This window comes from Dendrobates tinctorius, unplaced genomic scaffold (genome assembly GCF_039654945.1).
Source record: "Dendrobates tinctorius isolate UK_male_01 unplaced genomic scaffold, ASM3965494v1 ptg000161l, whole genome shotgun sequence".
Taxonomy (NCBI): Eukaryota; Metazoa; Chordata; class Amphibia; order Anura; family Dendrobatidae; genus Dendrobates; species Dendrobates tinctorius.
In genome coordinates, this window is record NW_027361828.1 from 8,352,142 (window position 1) to 8,372,151 (window position 20,010).

At 43.1% G+C, this 20,010-nt stretch overlaps 1 long non-coding RNA gene across 1 annotated transcript in view; it reads right to left on the bottom strand.

The window, feature by feature from the left end:
- LOC141052537 (uncharacterized) overlaps nucleotides 1-18,073 on the bottom strand; it is a 49,711-nt gene extending 31,638 nt beyond the window's left edge. Inside the window, exon 1 of the long non-coding RNA XR_012220832.1 lies at nucleotides 17,511-18,073. This is a non-coding gene — a long non-coding RNA (uncharacterized lncRNA). The remainder of the gene's footprint in view (nucleotides 1-17,510) is intronic.
- Nucleotides 18,074-20,010: the final 1,937 nt, after the last annotated feature.

The window sequence follows — 20,010 nt, forward strand, 5'->3', positions numbered from 1 at the left end:
TCATGCTTTGGGGCTGTTTATCTGCAAAGGGGCCAGGACGACTGATCCGGGTACATGAAAGAATGAATGGGGCCATGTATCGTGAGATTTTGAGTGCAAACCTCCTTCCATCAGCAAGGGCATTGAAGATGAAACGTGGCTGGGTCTTTCAACATGACAATGAACCAAAGCACACCGCCAGGGCAACAAAGGAGTGGCTTCGTAAGAAGCATTTCAAGGTCCTGGAGTGGCCTAGCCAGTCTCCAGATCTCAACCCTATAGAAAACCTTTGGAGGGAGTTGAAAGTCCGTGTTGCCAAGCGAAAAGCCAAAAACATCACTGCTCTAGAGGAGATCTGCATGGAGGAATGGGCCAACATACCAACAACAGTGTGTGGCAACCTTGTGAAGACTTACAGAAAACGTTTGACCTCTGTCATTGCCAACAAAGGATATATCACAAAGTATTGAGATGAAATTTTGTTTCTGACCAAATACTTATTTTCCACCATAATATGCAAATAAAATGAAAAAAAAACAGACAATGTGATTTTCTGGATTTTTTTTTCTCAGTTTGTCTCCCGTAGTTGAGGTCTACCTATGATGTAAATTACAGACGCCTCTCATCTTTTTAAGTGGTGGAACTTGCACTATTGCTGACTGACTAAATACTTTTTTTCCCCACTGTACAACATACATACTACATACAATACATTGATACATTCATATAGACATACAGTACTTATAAGATAAAGTACATACTCACCATCACTTGTCACTTTGATCTCCGAAAAAAAATATTAAAATAACAAACAACCAATATACTCCCTGATCCGCAGAAATCCACGAGTGTCCCATGACGATCTCCTGCAGTGCATGACTGAGAGGTTACTATAGTTCACTGGTCTCACATTATGGCAAAAGCTGTGTGGGAACTTTCTCACACAGCAATGCCAAAAGTGAGACTAGGGACTATTTTTTTTTACAGTGGCGGAGGAATACAATGCGGAAGGATACCTACCTCCCGTCATTGTATTCCATGAGCCCCTAGAGAGCGGTCGCATCAGCTGATGCTGCTGTTCTCCATGGGAGATCGTTGTGGGACACTCGTGGATTTCTGCGGATCAGGGAGTATATTGGTTGTTTGCTATTTTAATATTTTTTACAGATGACACTGGCTTCGGGGATCAAAGTGACAAGTGATGGTGAGTATGTACTCTATGTTATATGTACTGTATGTCTATATGTATGTATTGTATGAATGTATGAATGTATTGTATGTAGTATGTATGTACAGTGGGGAAAAAATGTATTTAGTCAGTCAGCAATAGTGCAAGTTCCACCACTTAAAAAGATGAGAGGCGTCTGTAATTTACATCATTGGTAGACCTCAACTATGGGAGACAAACTGAGAAAAAAAAATCCAGAAAATCACATTGTCTGTTTTTTTTTCATTTTATTTGCATATTATGGTGGAAAATAAGTATTTGGTCAGAAACAAAATTTCATCTCAATACTTTGTGATATATTCTTTGTTGGCAATGACAGAGGTCAAACGATTTCTGTAAGTCTTCACAAGGTTGCCACACACTGTTGTTGGTATGTTGGCCCATTCCTCCATGCAGATCTCCTCTAGAGCAGTGATGTTTTTGGCTTTTCGCTTGGCAACACGGACTTTCAACTCCCTCCAAAGGTTTTCTATAGGGTTGAGATCTGGAGACTGGCTAGGCCACTCCAGGACCTTGAACTGCTTCTTACGAAGCCACTCCTTCGTTGCCCTGGCGGTGTGCTTTGGATCATTGTCATGTTGAAAGACCCAGCCACGTTTCATCTTCAATGCCCTTGCTGATGGAAGGAGGTTTGCACTCAAAATCTCACGATACATGGCCCCATTCATTCTTTCATGTACCCGGATCAGTCGTCCTGGCCCCTTTGCAGAGAAACAGCCCCAAAGCATGATGTTTCCACCACCATGCTTTACAGTAGGTATGGTGTTTGATGGATGCAACTCAGTATTCTTTTTCCTCCAAACACGACAAGTTGTGTTTCTACCAAACAGTTCCAGTTTGGTTTCATCAGACCATAGGACATTCTCCCAAAACTCCTCTGGATCATCCAAATGCTCTCTAGCAAACTTCAGGCGGGCCCGGACATGTACAGGCTTAAGCAGTGGGACACGTCTGGCACTGCAGGATCTGAGTCCATGGTGGCGTAGTGTGTTACTTATGGTAGGCCTTGTTACATTGGTCCCAGCTCTCTGCAGTTCATTCACTAGGTCCCCCCGCGTGGTTCTGGGATTTTTGCTCACCGTTCTTGTGATCATTCTGACCCCACGGGGTGGGATTTTGCGTGGAGCACCAGATCGAGGGAGATTATCAGTGGTCTTGTATGTCTTCCATTTTCTAATTATTGCTCCCACAGTTGATTTCTTCACTCCAAGCTGGTTGGCTATTGCAGATTCAGTCTTCCCAGCCTGGTGCAGGGCTACAATTTTGTTTCTGGTGTCGTTTGACAGCTCTTTGGTCTTCACCATAGTGGAGTTTGGAGTCAGACTGTTTGAGGGTGTGCACAGGTGTCTTTTTATACTGATAACAAGTTTAAACAGGTGCCATTACTACAGGTAATGAGTGGAGGAAAGAGGAGACTCTTAAAGAAGAAGTTACAGGTCTGTGAGAGCCAGAAATCTTGATTGCTTGTTTCTGACCAAATACTTATTTTCCACCATAATATGCAAATAAAATGAAAAAAAAACAGACAATGTGATTTTCTGGATTTTTTTTTCTCAGTTTGTCTCCCATAGTTGAGGTCTACCTATGATGTAAATTACAGACGCCTCTAATCTTTTTAAGTGGTGGAACTTGCACTATTGCTGACTGACTAAATACTTTTTTTCCCCACTGTATGTTGTAATGAATGTAGTATATATGTAGTATGTATGTAGTATGTATGTTGTATGAATGTAGTATATATGTAGTATGTATGTAGTATGTATGTATGTTGTGTAGGGATTCGCTCTGGTAGGCAATAGCTGGGCGGCAGTAACGAGGCAACACACAGGCATAAAGTCCAATTTCAGTAGTTTTAATGTCACTCAGCAGCTTAACAAAACATAAGGGAAATAAAGCACATACTCCAGCTTGGAGAACCACTGGTCCCAGACCCACCCTTTGCACGGGACGGGTGTAACTATGCGGCTGCCAGGTCCTGTGGCATCCGCCAGGTGCCATTCCCAGGGTTCTTCCGAGTCTTGCTGCCAAAGTCCTGCAGCACAGGGATCCAGTATACAAGTGTCAGGCTGAGTCCACACAAGTTCCTGTAGCTTCCAGGAACACACTCACACTGTGGCATTTACCAACCTCCAATACATAGGGCCTAACCCCTCCCACCAGTAAGGAACACATCACATGGGCTGATCACATGACCCTGACATCATCGCAGGTCCCGTCTTTAAGGAAAAACCCGGCCAAACATTAATCTGCTAGGAGAAACATATCTTCCATCCAGTAAAACACCCTTTTCTGTACCACATACCTTCCCCCTATGTTCAACCCTAGAGGGGTGGACACATGACATACAGTGAACTCTGGACAGGGCATCTGCATTCCCCTGTAGTCTGCCTGCGCGATGTTCTACTGAAAACTTAAAGTTTTGCAGGGACAGGAACCACCTGGTGACTCGGGCATTCCTCTCCTTAGCTTGACTCATCCATGTAAGAGGGGAATGATCTGTCACCAACCGAAATGTTCTCCCCAGCAAATAGTAGCACAACGATTCCAGTGCCCACTTGATGGCCAGGCACTCTCTCTCCACAATACTGTACCGGGTTTCAGCTGGGGTAAGCTTCCGGCTTAGGAAACTAACGGGATGCTCTTCCCCGTTAACTTCCTGAGAGAGCACGGCACCGAGGCCTATCTCAGAGGCATCAGTCTGCACCACGAACTCTTTTTTGAAATTTGGAGTGATCAGGACTGGTGTACCACACAGTACCCCTTTTAATTTTGTAAAGGCCTCCTCTAACTGATCATTCCAGTGGACCATCACAGATTTTTTTCCTTTTAAACAATCTGTTAAAGGCGCAGACAGGGTTGCAAAGTTGGGAATGAATCGCCTGTAATATCCCACCAAACCCAAAAAGGCCTTTACCTGCTTTGTTGTGAGGGGACGGGGCCAGTTCTGAATTGCCTCGACCTTGTTCACTTGGGGCTTGAGAACTCCCCTCCCAATGACATAACCCAAGTACCGGGCTTCCTCCAACCCTATGAAACACTTCTTTGGGTTGGCAGTTAGCCCTGCTTGTCGCAGGGAGTCTATCACTGCCTGTACTTTTGCTAAGTGCTGAACACAATAATATCATCTAGATAGGCTGAGGCATAGCGGCGATGGGGACGGAGAACAATATCCATTAACCGCTGGAATGTTGCTGGAGCGCCATGCAACCCAAAGGGTAACACCTTATACTGGAACAGACCCTCAGGTGTTATAAACGCCGTCTCTCCCTTCGCCGCCTCTGTTAGGGGTACCTGCCAATAACCTTTTGTGAGGTCCAGAGTTGTAAAATACTGTGCTTGCCCAAAGCGCTCTATCAACTCGTCAACCCGGGGCATGGGGTAGGCATCAAACTTTGAAATGTCATTGAGTTTTCTAAAATCATTACAGAATCTTTGAGACCCATCAGGCTTGGGTATTAGAACTATTGGGCTGGCCCACTCACTCTGAGACTCTTCTATGACCCCTAACTGTAGCATCATTTTTACCTCTTCCGAGATGGCTTGTTGCCGGGCCTCAGGCACTCAATATGGCTTTAATCGGACCTTGGCCTGTGGCTCTGTGACAATGTCATGTTGGATTAGGGAGGTGCGTCCAGGGAGCTCCAAAAAAACATCTGTATTTCGGCTGATGAACTCCCGGACCTCCTGAACCTGTTTAGGAGACAAAGTATCTGCAATTTTGACCGCGGGTTGGGCTTCTCCTGCCTCGCCCCGAGGTAACGGAGCCTTTTCCATCTGAAATGCTGTCAGCGGACTATCCCCACCAAGGTGCTCTCTATCTTTCCAGGGTTTAAGCAAATTAATATGGTAAACCTGTTCTGGCTTTCTCCGACCTGGTTGGTGCACCTTCTCCATGATCTCGTAAGATCCCAGCCACCTTGCGAGAAATTTGCTATCTACAGTAGGCACAAGCACCAAAACTCGATCCCCAGGGCTAAAGGTTCTTACCCGAGCCTCCCGGTTATAGACCCGACTCTGTGACCATTGTGCTTCCTCCATATCTTCCCGGACCAAAGGTAGGACTGTCTCCATTCTCTCTTGCATTTTTGCAACAGGTTCTATCACACTTTTGTGGGGAGTAGGTTGGTTCTCCCAGGCCTCTTTGGCTATATCTAGTAAGCCCCGTGGATGTCTGCCGTACAATAGTTCAAAGGGTGAGAACTCCGTAGATGCCTGAGGTACCTCCCGCACTGCAAATAACAAATATGGCCATAACAGATCCCAGGCCTTCCCATCTTTGGAAACTGCCTTTTTTAACATGCTCTTCAGTGTCTTATTGAATCTTTCTACCAGACCATCTGTTTTGGGATGATAGACCGAGGTACGCAACTGTTTAACATTTAACAACCGGCAGAGTTCCTTCATAATTTTTGACATAAAGGGGGTTCCCTGGTCTGTTAATATCTCTTGCGGAATTCCCACCCGTGAAAAAATACCCATGAGTTCCTTTGCTATAAGCTTAGCTGATGTGTGGCGCAGAGGAATAGCCTCAGGATATCGGGTAGCATAGTATAGAACTACAAGAATGTGTTGGTGTCCCCTTGCCGACTTATTGAGAGGCCCCACCAGGTCCATGGCCACTCTCTCGAAGGGTACCTCTATAATTGGCAAAGGCACCAAAGGGCTCCGAAAGTGAGGCTGGGGACTGGTTACCTGGCATACTGGACAGGAGCTACGGCACCGTTTAACTTCTTCATGAACCTCTGGCCAGTAAAATCGCTGCAGAATTCGGTCGAGGGTCTTCTTTTGGCCCAAATGCCCCCCCAAGTATATGCGCATGTGCTAAATCCATTACCAGCCTTCGATATGTCTGAGGTACCAGTAACTATTCTACCATTTCCCCACGTATTTTCTCCACTCGGTACAACAAATCCTGATTCAACTCAAAGCATGAAAAAACCGTATCTGCCCCAGGTTGTTGGGGTTCCCCATTGACAAACAGTACATTTTCTCTGGCCCTGGCTAAAGTGAGGTCTCGGAGTTGCGCTGTACCAAAATTATCACCTGATATATTTAAGTCTGACAACTCGGGTCCCAGCGGCAAGTCTTCCACCTCTCCAGCCAATACTTCTATGGGAGAACTCTCCCCTTCCTCCACCGAAGGGAAGATTATTCCTACCGCCAGCACATCTTCCTCCGGGCCACTAGGTTCATGCCCCCCTTCTGGAGAATGTAACCTGGTTGCCTCTGGTACCGGCAGTTGCTCAGTGGATGGCACCACAGATGGCCACAGCACAGAAATCAATGGAAAGTCTCTTCCAATTATCACTCCATAATGTAAATTAGTCACCACCCCCACCTCGTGGCACCGCCTCCCTGCTGGCGTGCTGATTACGACTAGTGCGGTGGGATAGTCTTTTAAGTCTCCATGTATACATAACACCCCAATTTTCCAACCCGTATACTCGCTGGTGTGTATCCAGCTGGCTCGTACCAGGGTTACAAGACTCCCTGTGTCCAATAGGGCCACAGCCGGAGTGCCCTCCACTTCTACCCGACACAAATGTTCCATATTAGGGCCTTTCGGGGTGCCCATTGCACACATGGGTTCGGCATAGTGGGACTGGCAGTAACAAAAATTGGTGTCCATGGGCTCAGTCAGGTGGGGGCAATCAGCTCTCATATGACCTGGTTCCTGGCACCACCAGCAGATTATGGGGCTCCTTACTTCCCCGGATAAGTCTGGAGCGGCCTTCCTTGGCTCTGCTCGCCGAACCCGGGGCGGGGACCTAGGGGACCTTCCGGTTACCTTTCGGGGGGTCCCTCCCTGTAACTCCTTGGTAGCCTCATACCTTTCTATGAGTTCTATCATCTGCATGGCATCAGTAGGGGATGCCTGTCCGACCCAGGTCTGGAGGGAGTAGGGCAAAGCCCTCCAAAATCTATCAGTCACTATGCGGTCCAGTATGGCCGTGGGGGACAACACTTCAGGCTGCAACCACTTTTGTATCAGGTGCAACATGTTGTAATACTGGGACCGGGCCGGCTTGGAGGGGGTAAATTCCCACAGGTGTACCCGCTGGGCCCGCACTAACACATTTACCCCAAGACGAGCCACTATCTCACCCTTGACGACCGTGTAGTCTGCCCTTTGCTTGGTGGGTAGGTCCTGATATGCCTTCAAAGGTCCTGGGGTCAGAAACGGAGCGAGGACATCCGCCCAATGGTCCCGGGGTAGCTTCTCTCTCAGCGACTCCTTCGAACATCTCCAGATACATCTCCACATCATCCGATTCTTCCATTTTAGGAATCGATGTACAAACCGCTTTCCGAATATCCTGGATTCTCCGGTCAGCTCCTTTTGCTTGCGCTGTTGTGATATGCTGTATCAACAGCTGATTGGTTTCCTGCTGCTGCTGCATAGCCACCTGTTGCTGCTGCATAGCCTGCTGTTGCTGTCGCATGGCCTCCATGAGCGCTTTTACAGTGGCCTCCATTTCTGGACAGTTCCCCGCCTGGATCTCTGCCAGTTGTTTCACCCAGGACATAGGCTGGGGTACCGATCAAAGATCAAAACAGCCTGGCCTCACTGCTTGTGCCCGCATTCAGTCCACCAATTGTAGGGATTCGCTCTGGTAGGAAATAGCTGGGCAGCAGTAACGAGGCAACACACAGGCATAAAGTCCAGTTTCAGTGGTTTTAATGTCACTCAGCAGCTTAACAAAACATAAGGGAAATAAAGCACATACTCCAGCTTGGAGAACCACTGGTCCCAGACTCACTCCTTGCATGGGACGGGCGTAACTAAGCGGCTGCCAGGTCCTGCGGCATCCGCCAGGTGCCATCCCCGGGGTTCTTCCGAGTCTTGCTGCCAAAGTCCTGCAGCACGGGGATCCAGTATACAAGTGTCAGGCTGAGTCCACACAAGTTCCTGTAGCTTCCAGAAACACACTCACAATGTGGCATTTACCAACCTCCATTACATAGGGCCTAACCCCTCCCACCAGTGAGGTAGACATCACATGGGCTGATCACGTGACCCTGACATCATCGCAGGTCCCGTCTTTAAGGAAAAACCCGGCCAAACATTAATCTGCTAGGAGAAACATATCTTCCATCCAGTAAAACACCCTTTACTGTACCACAGTTGTATGAATGTAGTATATATGAAGCATGTATGTAGTATGTATGTATGTATGTTGTATGAATGTAGTATATATGTAGTATGTATGTAGTATGTATGTATGTATGTATGTTGTATGAATGTAGTATATATGTAGTATGCATGTAGCATGTAATATGTATGTATGTTATATGAATGTAGAATATATGTAGTATGTATGTAGTATGTAGTATGTATGTATGTTGTATGAATGTAGTATATATGTAGTATGTATGTAGTATGTATGTATGTTGTATGAATGTAGTATATATGAAGTATGTACAAGTATGTAGTATGTATGTATGTTGTATGAATGTAGTATGTATGTAGTATGTATGTATGTTTGTTGTATGAATGTAGTATACAGTAGTATGTATGTATGTTGTATGAATGTAGTATATATGAAGTATGTATGTAGTATGTACTTTAGTATGTATGTATGTTGTATGAATGTAGTATATATGTAGTATGTATGTATGTATGTTGTATGAATGTAGTATATATGTAGTATGTATGTGTGTATGTATGTTGTATGAATGTAGTATATATGTAGTATGTATGTATTATGTATGTTGTATGAATTTAGTATATATGTAGTATGTATGTAGTATGTATGTATGTTGTATGAATGTAGTATATATGTAGTATGCATGTAGTATATATGAAGTATGTATGTTGTATGAATGTTGTATATATGTAGTATGTATGTAGTATGTATGGTTTTTTTTACATTCAACACATTAGCCGGATGATGGGACTACTACTGTCCCATCATTGGCTAATGTGTCAATCACTGTCATTGTACCAAGCATAGCCCGATGGGACTTGTAGTCCCATCGGACGATGCCTGCACACACATACAACCCCCCGGAAGGCCCGCACAGACCTACAGCAACCCGCACAGACCCCCGGCAGGCCCGCACAGACCCCTGAGAGGCCCATACAGACCCCGCCCACACACACAGACACGCACAGTGTCCGCCCATGCACCGCCCACACTCTTCCCCCCTCCCGAACTGGATGTGCAAGGAAAGAAAGGGTTTATTTTCATTCCGATATTTGTGCCCCATTGACTTGCATGGGTTTCCGGTATCGGAATCGGCGATACCCGATATTTTTGGGGTATCGGTCGGATCCAATCCGATATTTCCCGATATCGGAAGGTATCGCTCAACACACTCCCTGCCCAAGATTGGAACATCAAAGTCTGCTGTAGTGTTATTGTTTGACATTATCTTACCAGGTCAGAGAGGCTAATTAAACCAGGAAATGAACCCTGATTATACTTTAGCCATGGTGAAGTGACTATAGTAGCCACAGAAAGCAACATACAAAGTTAAGATAACATAAAATGATACCCAAATGCATAGTCTTTCCATATTTGGCTAGGACCCAAGGCCTAAGCAGGTAAATTCTACAGTTGAACCCCATTGCAGGAAATATCAGTTTTTCTGACTTCCAGCAATATTGGTTTGCCTGATGACAAAAAGGGATAATTTTTGGACCATTTTTTTTAATGCATAAAAAGCTTGTCAGTATAGTGTGCTATTACACAGGTTATTTGGTACCATTAGTGGCCTCTGTTACCTTCAGACATGTACCGTATATACTCGTGTATAAGCCGAGTTTTTCAGCCCCTTTTTTGGGCTGAAAAAGACCCTCTCGGCTTATACATGAGTCATACACCGGAAAGCTGGTGGGGGAGGGGGAGCAGGAGACCTCATACTCACCCTCTTGGCATAAGCATATCCTGGCATCTGCATCTCCCTTCCTGTCTTCTTCCTGTGCTGGTCACATGGTATAGCTCATTAAAATCATGAATATGGACATGTCTCCACTCCCATAAGGGTGGAGAGCATAATCATGACTTTAATGAGCGGTACCATGTGACTGCACAGGACGAAGACAGGAAGAGAGATGCAGACGCCGGGACTGAGATGTAGCAGAGCCTGATATGCAGATGCCAGGAGGGTGAGTAGGACTGGGGGAGGGTGAGCCATGCCATATTCACCTGTCCCTGTCCCACTGCTGCGCTGTCTCCTGGGTCCTCTGGCTGTGACTTCAGGTCAGAGGGCGCGATGACTTTTTTAGTGTGCGCCCTCTCCCTGGACAGTCACTGCAGAGAGCGGCCGACGGCGACGCTGAGGGGCAGCGACGAGAGGTGAGTATGTAATTTTTTTTAAATTTCAGCAGCAGCATTATATGGGGCATATATTAATATGGAGCATGCTATGGGCCACCATTAACCTTTGTGCAGCATTATATGGGGCATATAGTAATATGGAGCATGTTATGGGGCCACAATTAACCTTTGTGTAGCATTAAATAGGGCATATATTAATATGGAGCATCTTAAGGGACCACCATTTTACTTTTATAATTTACCAGTAGCTGCTGTATTTCCCACCCTCGGCTTATACTCGAGTCAATAAGTTTTCCCAGTTTTTTGTGGCAAAATTAGGGGCCTCGGCTTATACTCGGGTCGGCTTATACTCGAGTATATACTGTAAGTTGAGTACAATCACTTTAATATTACTGTTCGTGTTGTTTGGGTAAAAGATCTTGAAATTGTTTGGAAAAAGTCTAATAGACATCAGAATGTCTTAAATATATATTTTTTCAGAAGCGTTAGAGCACTTTGGAGTGCTTTCAATTCATGGTGATTATATCATGATCTGATCATCGCCTGTATGTAGCAGAGCTAATTGGACAACTGCAGCTTCTAGTCTCCAATGGAGACTATTGGAGCATGCAAAAAGTAAAAAAATGGTTTTTAAAAATATTAACCCCTTTACCCCCAAGGGTGGTTTGCATTTAATGACCGGGCCAATTTTTACAATTCTGACCACTGTCCCTTTGTGATGTAATAACTCTGGATCCTGGTGATTCTGACATTGTTTTTTCATGACATATTGTACATCATGATAGTGGTAAAATTTCTTTGATATTACCTGCGTTTATTTGTGAAAAAAAGGAAATTTTGCAAAAATTTTGAAAATTTCGCAATTTTCCAACTTTGAATTTTCATGCCCTTTAATCACTGACATGTCACATAAAATACTTAATAAGTAACATTTAAATTAAATAAAATATAATTAAATTTAAAATTAATTATTTGTGATGAAGTGAATTTTTTTTTTAATTAGCAAGGCTGGAGAATAATTTCAAAACATTTGCTCATTTCTACTTATAACTTCTCCATTAAAAAATATTTTTGATTGTCAAATGTTACTTTTTTTTTAAAGCGAAGTTAGTACTGAAAGCAAATGCTGAACAACAGTTGACGGATTCATAAGGTAATTAATGAGATCCTTCACTGAAGGAAGCCAAGAGAAGTAACATTTCCTCTGGAAAGTGGCTCTTCCCCTCTATGAAGAGGGTAATTGTTGAGTGCAGAGAACTTTCAAGACAATTTTTATGGCTTAAAACCACATGCAGTGCAAACTACCAACATTAATATCTTAAACAAGCACAATAACAAGTTATACAGAACAGAACAGCCACCAATTTATTCAACTGAAAATAGAAACTGTAATTATTTTGTACTCAGGAACTTATTAATTGTTATATTTGTGCCCACCTTCAATGATGCCATATGCATAATTTTTTTTATAACACATTGCCAAAGACTTTTCTTCATTTAACACATTCTAGCTCCTATTCATCGAAGAGTTTATGCCACAAATCTGTCATAAAATTGGCACAAAATTATTTTGACTTTGGGTATTTTCATGCCAGATTCAACCAGTTCCACCAAAATGGATAGGGTTGGGACGGGACAATAACAGGTAGGGTGTGGTGATGCCTGCTCATATAATTCCTAATGAGTAATGGTGTACCTTACACCACAAATCTTACTGCAGTCTCTGGAGTAAGATTTGTGGTATGATGCACAGAGGCACGAACCAATTTTAAGACATACCTAATTCATTAGGCAGCGCACACCTCTTAAAAATCAGGTGCATTTGACTTTACCAAGTCCACCTCATGAAGATTGGCTTTTGGGTTGTTTGCATGAATTAAAAGATTTACAATGAATGATTACTGTTGCCCAGATCTTTTTAACCCTTTTCCGACGTTAGACGTAATAGTACGTCCACGTCGGAATCCCTCCCTTTGGTGTGGGCTCCGGCACTGAGCCCACATCTTTAACAGCACATGTCAGGTGTTTTGAACAGCTGACATGTGCCTCTAACAGTCGCGGGTGGAATCATGATCTGATCATCTCCTGTATGTAGCAGAGCTGATCAGACAACTGCAGCTTCTAGTCTCCCATGGAGACTATTGAAGCATGCAAAAAGTTAAAAAAAAGTTTTTAAAAATATTAATACCCCTTTACTCCCAAGGGTGGTTTGCATTTAATGCCCTTTCCAATTTTTACAATTCTGACCACTGTCCCTATATGAGGTAATAACTCTGGAACGCTTCCATGGATCCTGGTGATTCTGACATGGTTTTCTCATGACATATTGTAAACCATTATAGTGGTAAAATTTCTTTGATATGACTTGCGTTTATTTGTGAAAAAAAGGAAATTTGGCAAAAAAATTTAAAATTTCGCAATTTTCCAACTTTGAATTTTCATGTCCTTAAATCACTGACATATGTCACATAAAATACTTAATAAGTAACATTTCCCACATGTTTACTTTACATCAGCAAAATTTTGGAACCCAAATTTTTTGTTAGGAAGTTATAAGGGTTAAAATTTAAACAGCGATTTCTCATTTTTACAACATTGTTTTTTTTAGGGACCACATCACATTTGAAGTCACTTTGAGGGGTCTATATCATAGAAAATACCCCAAAGTGACACCATTCTAAACACTGCACCCCTGAAGGTGCTCAAAACCACATTCAAGAAGTTTATTAACCCTTCAGGTGCTTCACAGGAAATTTTGGAATGTTTAAAAAAAATGAACATATAACTTTTTTTCACAAAAAATTTACTTCAGATCCATTTTTTTATTTTACAAAGGGTAAATGAGAAATTGTACCCCAAAAGTTGGTGTACAATTAGTTCTGAGTCCGCTGATATCCCATATATAAACCACTGTTTGGGCGCATGGCAGAGCTTGGAAGGGAAGTAGCGCCGTTTGAATTTTCAAAGCAAAATTGGCTGGAATTGAGATCGGATGCCATGTCACGTTTAGTGAGCCTCTGATGTGTCTAAACAGTGAAACCCCCCCACAAGTGACCCCATTTTGGAAACTACACCCCCAAAGGAACTTATCTAGATGAGTGGTCAGAACATTGAACCCCTATGGGCTTCACATAAGTTTATAACGTACAGCCGTAAAACTAAAAAATCATATTTTTTCCACAAAAATAATCTTTTCGCCCCCAATTTTTTATTTTCCCAAGGGTAACAGGAGAAATAGGACCCCAAAAGTTGTTGTGCAATTTGTCCCGAGTATGTTGATAGCTCATATGTTAGTGGTAAACCACTGTTTGGGTGCATTGGCAGAGCTTGGAAGGGAAGTAGCACTGTTTGACTTTTTCAACACAGAATTGGCTGGAATTGAGATCAGACGCCATGTTGCATTTGGTGAGCCCCTGATGTGCCTAAATAGTGGAAACCCCCCCATTCTAACTCCAACCCTAACCCCAACACACCCCTAACCCTAATCCCAACCATAACCATAACCTTAACCACAAACCTAACCCTAACACACCCCTAACCCTAATCTCAATCCTAACCCTAATCCGAACCCTAACTCTAATCCCAACCCTAACCGTAGTCCAAACCGTAACCCCAACTCTAGCCCCAACCCTAACTTTAGCCCCAACCCTAATCCTAACCCTAACTTTAGCCATAGCACTAACCCTAACTTTAACCCTAACCCTAACTTTAGTCCAACTCTAACCCTAATGGGAAAATGGAAATAAATACTTTTTTATTTTATTATTTTCTCTAACTAAGGGGGTGATAAAGGGGGGTTTGATCTATAGTGGGTTTTTATGTTTGGCAGCTGTCATACACTAAAAGTCGCAATTTATTGCAAAAAATAGTTTTTGCATTACCACATTTTGAGAGCTATAATTTATCCATATTCTGGCCCACAGAGTCATTTGAGGTCTTGTTTTTTGTGGGACGAGTTGATGTTTTTATTGGTACCATTTTCAGGCACATGACATTTTTTTATCGCTTTTTATTCCGATTTTTAGGAGACAGAATGAGCAAAAACCAGCAATTCATGGATTTCTTTTGGGGGGGCCTTTACACCGTTCCGTGTGTGGTAAAATTAATAAGGCTGTTTTATTTTTCAGGTCAGTACAATTACAGCAATGCCTCATTTATATAATTTTTTATGTTTTGGCGCTTTTATATAATAAAAAATAATTTAATAGAAAAAATAATTGTTTTTGCACCACTTTATTCTGACAGCTATAACTTTTTTATTTTTTGCTGATGATGCTGTATGGCAGCTCATTTTCTGCAAGACAAGATGACGTTTTCAGCAGAACCATGTTTATTTATATCCGTATTTTTGATTGCATGTTATTCCACTTTTTGTTCGGCGGTACGATGATACAGCATTGTGTTTTTGCCTTGCTTTTTTATGGTGTTCACTAAAGGGGTTAAGTAGTGGAACAGTTTTATAGGTTGGGTCGGATGCGGCAATACCAAATATATGTACTTTTATTTTTTAGATTTTTGTTTTCATTTATTTAATGATCGAATAAATATTGATTTTTTTTATTATTATTTTTTTAATATATATATTTTTACAATTATTTAAAAAAAATGTTATTTCATTCTAAGTTTTACACTTTCTCCCACTATGGGACGCTCATTTTGTGCAGGCTGATGGCTTCTAAATAGCATTCAGATCTGCATGCTATAGAAGCTGTCAGCGCTGCAGTTTCTATACACTAACCTGAGAGACTTTCCGACATGCACTGCGCATGACAGGAAGTTTCTCAGCTCTGGAGACCCAGATGCCATCATGACGACATCGGGTATCCTTTGCAGCGATCGGGACCGCAGGGTCTCTGATCCAAAGGCAGCTCCGGAACGCTGCGATCTTGTTTGATTGTAGTGTTCATTGGGTTAAAGTACTGGAAGCAGTCTGTGACCGCTTCTGGCACTTAGTGTTGGGTGTCAGCTGTGAGAATCAGCTTACACCTACCTCCGATCGGCCGCGCTCCCCCCGTGAGCGTGGCTGATTGGCTATGACGTACTATCCCATCCATGGGAAGTAAAGCCCAGGTCACATGGACTGGATAGTACGTCTAATGGCAGAAAGGGGTTAAAAAAATAAAAAATATAAAAGTTCAAATCATGCCCTTTCGCCATATTCAAAATAAAACAATTAAAAAAATCAAACATACACATATTTGGTATCTCCACGTTTAGAATAACCGATCTATCAATATAAAAAATAATTAACTCAATCGGTAAATGGCATAACAATAACAAAATGCAGAATTAGATTTTTTTGGTCACTGCTACATTGCAATAAAGTTCAATAACGGGTGATCAAAAGATTGCATGTACACCAAAATTGTATCAGCAAAAACATCAACTCGGTGCGCAAAAAAATTAGCCCTCTCCCAGTCCCAAATCACGAAAAATGGAGGCGCTACCGGTCTCGGAAAATGGAGCCATTTTTTTTTTTCACCAAAGTTGAGATTTCTTTTCACCACTTAAATAAAAAAGAATCTAGACATGTTTGTTGTCTGTGAACTCAAAAGGACCTGGAGAATCATAATGGCAGGTCAGTTTTAGTATTTAGTGAACATGGGAAAAAAAACGATTGTGGAATTGAACTTGTTTGCAATTTCACCGCACTTGGAATTTTCTTCTCATTTCCAGTACTCGATATGTTAAAACCAATGATATCGTTCAAATGTACATCTTGTCCCACAAAAAACAAGCCCTCACATGGCCATTTTGACCAAAAAATAAAAAAGTTATGGCTCTGGGAAGAAGGGGAGCAAAAAACGAAAAGGCAAAAAAGGAAAATGGCCCGGGGGTCAAAGGGTTAAAAAAAAAATCTATCTTTTATCATCACTTTGATTTACTATCCATAGCTATAAAAGTAAACTGGAATATAAAATATTTTTAAAAATAGCCGCAAAGCAGGGAAAGCTACAAAATCACAAAATACAACACTTGCCTGATAAATTTCCTGCTGCCACATTGCTCCCACCGGTATATTTGAACTGTCCTACAGTGATAACATACTTACTATGCACATATTGCCACTTCACTTTGTAAGGAGGTGGCGGGGACCCTCAGTTGCTCCCTCTCTCCTTTATATCGGACATGTGTCCCCCATGCGGTGTCCTGATAGTTGTCTATGTGTTAACGTGCTATTGTTATGAACTACTGTTTTATTGCTGTATGTGTACTGTGTGATGTTTACCCTAATTCATGTCCCTGTATTATACAGTACTTTATTGAACATGATTAGTTTAGGGACAGTAAGGGTTAAACAGGGGGCTGGATTAGCAGCCTCAGAGACAGAGGAAGTTCCTGTCTCCCAGTAGTACTGGGAGTGGAGGATATCCCTGGTTACTTAAGGACTGCCAAGGATTGCCAGACAGTGAAAACGGGCCTCAGGACTGCGAAAGTGCCCACCGAAGGACTGTCAATTCCCAGGAACCGGATGGGAACTGATGCTGTGACAGAACTTGATAGGGAAAGCGCCGGAAATAATACCTCCTCTAATTCACCTTTACTAAAGTGTTCTACTGTTGGAGATGAAGCTTGAAGTGTAATACATTTGGAGGACGCTGTTCCTGGGTGGATGACAACTGTGTGCTGGAGTTAATTGACCGTGCTACAGGGCTGTGACTTTATCTGCTTTTTCATATGCAAGGGGCCGGGGTGCTCACTGACTGTGGCCTAGTGGACTCGCCCATGACTATCACCCTGTGCCACCTTGTTACAACTTCATTGTCCTTGATGGTCACAGTGCCAACTATATTACCGTCAATAGATAATCGCAGTCAGGGGTGGACATACTGCTGGTGCAGCCTATGCAGTTGAACCGGAGCCCGGAGGTAGAGGGGGGCCCTTGCAGGCAGACAGGGCTGGCATCACCACCCGATGCAAGTGTCGGGGCCCACTCGCCATCATGGACATCAGAACGCTATGGGGCCAGTGAGTTGGGAGGGCCGTCCCCCATGATTTTAACTGTTTGAAATACTTACCGCTCCCTGTTCCTTTGCAGGTCTTGTCTTTTCCATGTCTTCTAATTCTGTGACATCTCTGTGTAAAGGGTGCAATGACGTCACTACATGTCCTGAGCACTGTAGAATTGGCTGAGAAGTCAGACCTGTGAGGGAAGAGGGAGAAGTAAAGTATTTTATTTATTTATGCATGGAGCATTTCATGGGGTCAATTATTCTTTATGGATCATTATATGGGGCCCATTCTGTATGGAGCATTATATGGGGCACATTCTGTATGGAGTATTATATGGGGCCCATTCTGTATGGACCATTATATGGGGCCCATTCTGTATAGAGCATTATATGGGGCCTATTCTGTATGGAGCATTATATGGGACCATTCTGTATAGAGTATTCTATGAGGCATTGGGGCCCATTATTCTGTCAGGAGCATTATTTGGGGTTCATTATTCTGTATAAGTGTGTGCACATGTATGCATGGTGTGTATGTATATGCATATGTGTGTCTATCTATGTGTATCTATTAGTGATGAGCGAGCATACTCGATAATGCTCGGTACTTGCCCAAGCATCGCTATACTCGCTGTTCTCGGACAGCGCCGAGCATTTCTGGGTTTGCTTGTCAGAAATTCGGGCCCCGCCCTGCATGTTTGGCTCTCTTTAGAACACCAATCAACATGTAGGGATTGTCTGCCACACACTGTAATGCCACAGCCATCTTGGTTGTGATATTACATTGATTGACTGGCTGCACAGCGTTATCAGTTCTATATGAGACCTGCCGCCGCCCTGCTCATCACTGTCACCTCCGGTATCAGACAGTATACGGAGAGTTGCTGCTGAGATAGGGTCATATTTGGGGGTTTATAAGTTAGTGTGGGCATGCCATAATAGAATACACAAATTCAGCTTAATCAACAGTCCTTCTAAGGACTAATTATGGGGTATATAGATTGCAGTGCTAGGTAGGCAGGGAGTGTCTGTGGGTATATAAATATAAATATCAATAGCAGGCAGGCATTGTATGTGGCATACTTCATTGCATACATTCCATTTCTGTCTGCTGCTGCTGCCTGTTAGGCTATGTGAACACGTCCAGAATTCCAGCGGATTTTATGCGTTTTTGCCACTTTTTTCGCCGCAAATAGGCTGCAAAAACGCATAAAATAAGCAACCCATTGTATTCAATGGGGCAGCACGGTGGCTCAGTGGATAGCACTGCAGCCTTCGAATCCCACCAAGGACAACATGTGCAAGGAGTTTGTATGTTGTAAAAAAAGAAGAGAAGCCAGCGCTGCTTGTGGTCAGAACGCAATACATAAAGTGCATATGCACATATTAATTTCTAATTGTATTTCAAAATGAGACATTTAGCAAAAAATTGATCAATTATTTGAGCTACTCCGCCACGTCAAGGCAATCTCATATGGGGCAGTCCTACTCTACGTTTTTTGCTTGATGTTGGTTTGTGGCTGACCACCACTGTTGTCGTGCGCACTGGGTTATTTTCGCCATTTTTTCTGTGTTCACTGTGATGGATCTAGGCTGCTGTGCGCACACAGCAGCCCTGCCCTGCCCCAAGCTCTATTTAATTGTGCACCTGTGTCTGCACCTGTGTCACCCTTCATCTGTGTTTGCTGGTCAGGTGAGTGTGGAGGTTAAACCTTAGATGTCTATATTCAGACCTGGCTGGCCTTTATCTGCGCTCACTTCTTCTGGCTCCATGGGAGTGATTCAGTTATGTTTCAGGTACAGATTGCATTCAATATGATCTTGCTTTTAATGCATTCAGGAGACCGTAATGGCTCAGCGAATATAAAAAACGTAGAGTAGGACTGCCCCATATGAGATTGCCTTGGCGCGGCGGGGTGGCTCAAATGATTGATCAATTGTTTGCCAAATATCTCATTTTGAATACAGTTAGAAATTAATATGTGCATATGCACTTTATGTATTGCGTTCTGACCATAAGCAGCGCTGGCTTCTCCCCTTTTTTGCTTGAGTTTGTATGTTCTCCCTATGTTTGCGTGGGTTTCCTCCGGGTTCTCCGGTTTTCTCCCACATTCCAAAGACAATACTGTTAGGGAATTTAGATTGTGAGCCCCATCGGGGACAGTGATGATAATGTGTGCAAACTGTAAAGTGCTGCAGAATATGTTAGTGCTATATAAAAATAAAGATTGTTATTATTCAATGGCATTCCGCACATGCTGTTCTAATGCTGCGTATTTTTCCACAGCAAAATTGCATCGCAGAAAAATACGCAGCATGCTCATTCTTTTTGCGGAATCGTGGGAATTCCGCACACATAAGAATGCATTGCTCCGCTTCCTTTCCGCATGTGGCTATGCCCACTATGCGCAAAGTAAGCAGAAAGTGTGCGGATGGTACCCAGGGTCTGGAGGAGAGAAGATTCTCCTCCAGGCTCTGGGTACCATATCCCTGTAAAAAATAGAATTAAAATAAAAAATTGTGATATTCTCACCTTCCGGCCTCCCACACAGCATCCCCAGGCCTC